The sequence below is a fragment of the Morus notabilis genome, unplaced genomic scaffold (genome assembly GCF_000414095.1).
Source record: "Morus notabilis unplaced genomic scaffold, ASM41409v2 Scaffold634, whole genome shotgun sequence".
Classification (NCBI taxonomy): Eukaryota; Viridiplantae; Streptophyta; class Magnoliopsida; order Rosales; family Moraceae; genus Morus; species Morus notabilis.
The window spans coordinates 705,296-712,845 of NW_010359282.1; the positions used below are offsets into that span (position 1 = coordinate 705,296).

The 7,550-nt window shown below is 35.9% G+C and overlaps 1 pseudogene; it reads left to right on the top strand.

Moving 5' to 3' along the window:
- The first annotated feature begins 2,904 nt into the window (after positions 1 to 2,904).
- On the top strand, positions 2,905 to 5,280 carry LOC21404042 (annotated as a pseudogene).
- The last annotated feature ends 2,270 nt before the right edge of the window (positions 5,281 to 7,550 follow it).

A 7,550-nucleotide genomic window follows, 5' to 3' on the forward strand; every position in this document is an offset into this window, starting at 1 on the left:
ATCAGGTTTGTTTGTTTGTTTTTTGTTTTTTTTTTTTTTTTTTAAGCATCTATTTCCTTTTATATATTTTTGCCTATGTGATCAGTTTTTTTGGTCATATTGCTATACCGGGGAACAGAATTAATGATTCTTTCACAATTGTTGAGATACCGATTAGATAGATTTCTAGATAAAAAAGATAGATACCCATTAGATTATAATATCACCTAATTCGGTATGCTTCTAAACATTTATAATTAACAAAATTAATTAGATAATCTTTTACGTTTCCTTCTATCTATCTAGATGCAATAGTACGTTCTTAGCGTCATAATTTGGAACTGTTGAACTAGATTTGCTAATTGGATCATGTTTTTTGTTAAGCATCTTTTCCCTTTTGTATTTGTGCCCATGTGATCATTGAACAGCGGTGGTGTCATCACCCTCTAATAAAAGGTGGCTCCTATAACTCATGTTCTAGAAGTAGTAGTTAGGGATGGCAATAGAATAGGGTGGGGGCGGAGAATGATTTTTCATCCCCATCCCCGCTACCCTATCCCCATTCTCGTCCCCATCCTCACTTAAAGAGGGGGTGGGGTTAGAGTCGGAGATTCTCTATTGTAGGAGCCTTCCCCATACGGCCCGCTTTATTCCCTATCATATAAGATTATGCATTTCAAAATTATAGCAACTTAAAATAAAAGTAGATAAGAAATTCATTATAAATTTAGACCATTATTAAAGGTTCCATGATAAAAACTAAATTTTTAACACAATGCAAACTGAGTCCAAAAATAATAACTAATATATAAGTGAAAAAAGTTTAAAAACATCAAAATATAATGTAAATTATCCTTCATTATTTATTCCTAATAGCTCCAATTTTTATTGCATGCACATTAATATAGGGCGAAGGCGGGGTGAGAAATACTTTTCTCGTCCCTATCCTGCCATGATCAATTGGGGACTAAATTTGGCCCCCATCCCCATCCCCATCCCAAGTAATGGTCCTCCATCCCTATCTTGTTCGGGGCGGGGCCCCGTTCTGTGGGAAATATTGTCATTTCTAATAGTAGTGTTTAAAATTGGTGGTATTTTCAAGCACTTTTATATTGAAGAATAAGCTTTTTTACTAGAAAAAATACTCGTCCGTTTATTTTATAGATCGGAACTCTCTTACAAAATTTAAATTTCTGTTTAAACTTATCAACCAAATGAACCACATAAATCAAGAGCATCACATACGTAAATATATACAGCAAAAAGACCACGTGCTTTGTGACAAACATTCATGGACCGTATGCTTGAGTTGTTTATTCATAGCACATCTATTTATTAGATACATATATATTGCATAGATTGCGTATTACATGTTGTTTTAGTTAATTAATGGAGAAGAAGAGACAAATAACATTAAGGCATTTCAATTTTGCACGTTTCTCACATCTATTTGTATTAGAGTACATGTATATTGCATAGATTCCGTATTACATGTTTTTTAGTTAATTAATGGAAAAGATGAGACAAATAACATTAAGGACCCTTCAATTTTGCACGTTTCTTGCAATGCACCATACACTTCTGAGTGGCTATCGAAGAAAATTTGTAGTGGGACCTCTTTTTCCCTACCTTCACTTGCATTACGCTGCAAAGATCTCAAAAGAAAAATCAATTCATTTGAGGGAATTAAATTTTCAAAACATTATAGAGTAAATTCAACATACTTTGAGTTGACATTTTTTATGGAAATATATATTTTTTTTCCACTACATTATCTGCTTTCTTTTCCTCTGTTTATTTGTTTTGTTCATTTTTTTTTTAAAACTATTTGGTATCAATATTTTATTATATTCATTAATAGCATTTTTGGATCATATACTACTGCATCTCACCTTTAGACTTAAAAACTTCAATATCATTTTCCTGAAGAAAAAACAGAAAGAAAAATTCAGTCATTTGTAACTTCATTTTATGATTGCTCTTCAAAAGTTCATAACTTAATATTGCTAAAACTTTTCATTATTTTGGATTGTAGTTAACTCATATTTGATTACCTTCTTATTTTTATTAATAAGTTAAAGCGACGGTGTTTCAAAGTGTTTTGATGTGCTAAGATGTGTTTCAAAGAGTTTTAATGTGCTAAGATCTTTTGTTTTAATGGTATCTCTTTGGTTTTCTTATTTTGTAGGGGGATATAGTCAAAGATTTCTCTAGAACGTTTCAAATATGTTGTGTCTCTAGAAAGATCGTTACACAACCATCACTTCCCCATTTCAATTTATTAAAAAGAATAAAATGAAATATATAATTAAAAAGAAAAATGTAAACAAAAATACGAGCGAAATCCAAAATAAAGGTGAACTCTTAAAAAAAAGGAAATTAAGATATAACAAAAAATAGTGCATGATGCGTGGTATGGATATATTTAGCTGTCAAATAAGATGATTATTTTCACAGTCAAAGGTTTTGCCAAATTCAGACATTATAATTAATTAGACGGTTTTCCCGAGTTAAGCTACTACAAACCATTCAGCATCTCCAATACAACCATAAATAATTACATTAATGTCAAATTTTAACATTTAAGTAGAGAATTCATTTTTCAACATAAATTCATTTTCAATACAAAAGTTTTTTTTTTTTTTTTTGAAAAAATTTTCTATACAACTGTTAATACCAATAATATTTTATAACAAAAACGTGTGGAAGTGTCATATATTTGACATGCTATTATATTTTATACGTCTATAATGAATAATGATATTTCAAATATTTTATCTAGCTTTTTTCTATAATTATAAGCTTTGAAACTTATTATAATCTTTCCCACATTCAGCTATGTATACTATATAAGAATGCACTCTGCAGACTGCAATATTTCTCACAGCTAGCCCTTGCACGAGAAAAAAAAAAAAAAAAAAAAAAAAAAAAAAAAAAAAATTTAAAAAGAAGTATTGATGGCTACTTTCTCACTAATTTCCAAACATTTAGGGCATGATCAGCTATGCCTTGCCGAGCTAATAATGCATTATCCCTTTCTTCTCTATCTTTCTCTCTTATTCATTTCCCTTGCCCTAATTCTCTTAACTCGTAATAACATAAACAATAAAAGATCAAACTCATCATCAGGTGAAAAGGCGCAAAACTCGCCACCATCCCCGCCCCGGTTACCGTTTATCGGAAACCTTCACCAGCTTGGAAGATTCCCTCACCGTGGTCTCCGAGCACTCTCCGAAAAGTATGGCCCACTGCTGCTCCTTCGCTTGGGCCAAGTTCCAACTCTTCTCGTTTCTTCGCCGGATGCGGTGAAAGAAATAGTCAAGAACCACGACATAATTTTCTCGAACCGACCCCAAACAACGGCGTCCGACATCTTACTCTACGGAGGGAAAGACATGGCCTTTTCGCCTTATGGCGAGTACTGGAGACAAACTCGGAGGATTTGTGCACTTCATCTCCTGAGCCTCAAGAGAGTGCAATCCTTTCGGTGAATAAGAGAAGAAGAGGTGGCAAAAATGGTGGAAATGTTAAGGAAAGCTTCCCTTAAAGGGAATACTTCCGTGAACCTAAGTGAGATTTTGATCTCGACAGCGAACAACATAGTATCCAGATGTATTCTCGGAGAAAGTTATGATACCGAAGAAGGCGGCGGGAGTAGGCTAGGGGAGCTGGGAAGAAGGTTGATGGTGCAGTTTCTAGCCTTTAGTGTGGCTGATTTCTTCCCTTCTTTGAGATGGATAGATGTTCTTAGAGGCTTTATTGCAAGCTTGAAATCCACGTCTACAGCTTTGGATGCTTTTTATAGTAAGGTAATTGAAGAACGCGTGGCGAGATTTACCACAAGTTCAAGTGATCATGAGCAATATGGTCATGGATCTAATACTAGTATCCCAAAAGACTTTGTACATATTCTCCTCCAACTTCAAAAGGATCATACCATGGTTGACTTTGAGCTCACTAATATCCACATCAAAGCTATCCTACAGGTCTTTCTCTTTTTGATCAGTTATTTATTTTTTTATTTTTTTTTATTTTTTTTACCGCCCCTTTGATTTTAGAAACAACAAAGTGTTCTTTGAATTTGAAAAAATTTGTTTTAGTTTCACCTCTCACGCACTTTGTGCACCAAAAAACACAGGTACAAAAGTGTAAAAAGATAACCTCAATCAGAGCAAATGTAGTAATGGTGAAAAATATTTTATTTTCTTGAGGAAATTTTTAAAAATAGTTTTTGAAAATTATTTTAGTTATAAGGGAAAAGTGCAAAATTACCCTTTATATAATAGTCATCTTTTATTATTTTATTATTAACCTCTTTAATTATAACTGTCTCTTTATTAAAATAAATCAACTTAAATAAAAGGCGCAACTCTCGAAAAATTTCGAATTTTTTTGCGTGCAGGACATGTTATTAGGAGGAACTGAGACTACTTCGACTCTAATGGAATGGCTGATGTCAGAGCTTATGAACAACCCAAGAGTAATGAAGAAAGCCCAAGAAGAGGTGAGAAGAGTGGTAGGAGAAAAGGCAATGGTGGAGATAAACGACATTCATCGTATGGATTACTTAAAATGCGTTATTAGAGAAACCCTAAGGCTTCATCCACCGGTTCCACTTTGGCTTCCCCGAGAAACTTCGAGAAGCGTCGAAATCAGAGGCTACCATATTCCTGCAGGAACAAAAGTGCTCGTCAATGCTTGGGCAATGCATAGGCACCCTGATTTCTGGGATGAACCAGAAGAGTTTATCCCAGAGAGGTTTGAGAACAGCCCAGTTGATTTTAAAAGTCAAGAGTGCTTTGAGTTTATTCCGTTTGGTTTTGGGAGAAGGCAATGCCCTGGAATGACATTTGGTGTCACAAGTACAGAATATTTGGTCGCCAATCTTTTGTATTGGTTTGACTGGAAGTTGCCCACAATCAATGGCGGTGAGAAAGTGGACATGGGTGAAATATTTGGACTCACTGTTGAGAAGAAAGTTCCTCTTCGTGTTATACCAATCTACTACTCCCCTTGATTTCCAATCTAGGCTAATATTCTTAATTATTATTGTAATATGGGGCTTGTTTTGTTGCTTTTAGTGGCTTGCTTAAGTTCGTTTAAAGATTAGCTGGGTATTTTTCAAACTTTATAAAAACTACTCTACTCGACAGCATTATGAAACCAACCAGGCCCCCAGAAACAATGTTAGTATTGGTAAAGAAAGCATATTTGTATCTATTTGATGATATTAGAATAGTTGGGATCCTTTTGTAAATAGAATAAAGTAATGGACTAATTAGCTATTTTTTACTTGTTTTATTTTTCTTCCCGTTGCTGAGCTGGACTTGGTTCACGTTGTGTGTGCCTTTCCTCTCAACAATATATGTTTCTGTTTTTGCTCTGCACGTTTTCAGATGAATGAGAAATAAATCTTTTCTTCCAATTTTCTCCACTATTCTCTAATATGGTATCAGAGCGAAAGCTTCGCAAAGCTTCCATGGCGTGAGGGAACAATCGTCAGGTCCAAATTACTAGTTCCTCCGGTTTCTCTAGCTCGTCGCAAATGGAAGATTCAAGCAGCCCGTATTTCCTTCACAACGGCGATCACCCAGGGCTTGTCCTAGTTTCTCATCATTTCATTGGTTCCAACTACAGTACCTGGAACCGAGCAATGATCATGGCTCTCAGAGCGAAAAACAAGATTGGGTTCGTAGATGGAAGTCTTCCTCGCCCATCTCCTGACGATCTGTTGTTCAATGTTTGGATCCGCTGCAATAGCATGGTAATTTCCTGGATTCTAAACTCAGTAGCTAAGGATATAGCTGATAGCTTGCTCTATGTGGACACAGCTCTTGAGATCTAGAACGATCTTCATGATCGGTTCAATCAGAGTAATGGCCCACGAATTTTTCAACTTAAAACTTATCTAATTGGACTGCAACAAGGATCCATGGATGTGAATACTTATCAGTTTGTAGATGTGGAGAAATGAAAACTTGGTTAGACTACCAACATCAGGAATATGTTATGCAATTAATTGTGGGTCTCAACGATTCTTTTACTCAGATTCGTTCTCAAATTCTGATCATGGACCCTTTGCCCCCAATTTCAAAAGTGTTTGCGCTTGTGCTCCAAGAAGAAAGGCAACGAATGATTGCTTAAGTTTTGCTTCCCTCCTCTGAGCCAAACATTTTTGGTGTTGATCAGAAGCCCTCAGTTGCTGCCTCTTCGACCAATTTGAACCAAAAGTTTAAACGTGATAGACCACATTGCTCCCATTGTGGCTTGCAAGGGCACACTGTTAAGAAATGCTACAGGATTTATGGTTATCCTCGTGGTGACAAAACGAAGGCAAATAGTCAACAAGCTAAAGCTCAAACAAACCAGGTTGCCACTATTTCTTCAGAAGAGAATTGCTCTGCTTCCTCAGATTCTCTCAATGCCCTCACATCTAATTAGTGCCAACAGCTCATTGCTCTCTTGACCACGCAGCTGCAAGGCATGTCACACGTCACTCCCGATCCGCAGCAGTCTGGACCATCAGTCTTAAATTTAGTGATATATTATCCCTTTCATCTACCTCTTCCACTCATTTCATTTCTCCCTCATGTTGGATTCTTGACACCAGTGCAACTCATCATGTATGTTGCTCATTGAACTCATTCATGTCATCCATTCCTGTTTCTAACTCTCATGTCACTTTCCAAATGGTCACACTGTGTCAATTGATTGAACAGGCTCAATGAAATTATCATCTAGCTTGGTGTCAGATAATGTTCTATATGTGCCACAGTTCCATTTTAATCTCTTGTCCATTATTGCTCTTACCCAAGGCCATCACTACTCCATTATTTTTTTCTCTAATTCTTGTACCATCCAGGACCATTCTCAGGGCACAACGATTAGGACATGTAGGAGACATGGTGATGTGATTTCCAATTAGGAAGAAAGAAAATCACGTAAAATCAGGATCGAGTAGAAAAAACAGATTGTTCCAAAATCACCACTTGCATTCAATTAACTGTTGGTTGCCGAATCGAATTCGTATGCGGAAGCGCGGTGGTGCGGGGAGGAGGCGGATCGTGTATAACAAAAATTTTCATAAAACTTTTGAGATACTCTATAGATTATATTAATTTATGCACGAATAAATTAATCTCATTAATTCATTTATTAAGAACTCAATCAGGAAAAATACCTGGAAGCCGACTCGGATGATAACTTGAGTTCTTTGACCACGAACAGTCCTTGCTCCAATCTTTATGTTTAGAAAACCAATATCTTCCACGTCAATTCTTAGAATTCACGAAGACGTGTGTGTGAGCACACATGAGACAAAACGGGTTACAATAAACACTCGAATTTCTACAAACACCATCGCATGCACGATGTGGAATTTTTGGAGAAAAATTTTTTGATCAATCCCGTTCTCCTAATTCTCTTCACACGAAAAACAGAAATGGCTAATAATTTCCCACTAATTATTTCCAAGCATTTGTGGCTTGATCAGCTATGTCTTTCCTTCTTTATCTCAGTTTCTGTCCTTCTGATCATTCCCGTTCTCCTAATTCTCTTCACACGTAATGCTA